Here is a 637-nt window from a genome sequence, read left to right as displayed (position 1 = left end):
CGGACTGGCAGACAAGCCGGTACGGTAGACCGGGCGCTGGTTATTCGGATCACTGGTTGTTTACAATCGGGCGGGATCCTCGGGGTTATGAAGTAGACACGCGACCGTGCGGGGTTCAAGGTGGATGCGCGCCTCGAAGGTGAAACGTCAAACTCTCGCGTGATCGGCGAGAGATCAAAGGGATGCAGCGGTCCGTGGGATCCGATTAACGCGTATCAGTATTTGTTCACGGGATGTAGACGTCGGTAGGTGGATAACGAGGCTGCGATCAACCCCCCAAACTTTTAATATTTTTCTACTCGGTTCTCCCCTATTCCCTTTCTTTTCCTCTTCTCTTGATAATCAACATCGAAAAGCTCTATTTCTCCAGAAAAAAAAAAAAGAATTCACGTTTATATATATTTTTTATACGAATTTCTTTCAATTTCGTTTCGAAACGAACAATTAAGATATAGATATCGAGAAAGATTAGATTCTTTTTTTTAATAACATAATTACTACTAATTTCCAATCGTTAACTCGCGCTTAATTTCTCGCCCTATCGTCGTTCCATGTTAGATTGTTGCCAGGCTTGTTTCGATGGGTAAGGCTTCGAGAACTCGAAAACGGACAATTAGGTGTTCAGTGGTTCGTACGC

General features: G+C 44.0%; 1 protein-coding gene across 1 annotated transcript in view; it reads left to right on the top strand.

The window, feature by feature from the left end:
• LOC102675814 (protein muscleblind-like) overlaps positions 1–637 on the top strand; it is a 360083-nt gene that overhangs the window by 805 nt on the left and 358641 nt on the right. The gene's annotated exons all lie outside the window — the stretch shown is intronic.

Source organism: Apis dorsata, unplaced genomic scaffold, assembly GCF_000469605.1.
Source record: "Apis dorsata unplaced genomic scaffold, Apis dorsata 1.3 scaffold_142, whole genome shotgun sequence".
Lineage (NCBI taxonomy): Eukaryota > Metazoa > Arthropoda > Insecta > Hymenoptera > Apidae > Apis > Apis dorsata.
The sequence above is the reverse complement of the archived record's forward strand: the minus strand, read 5'-3'. Positions and strand labels throughout refer to the sequence as shown.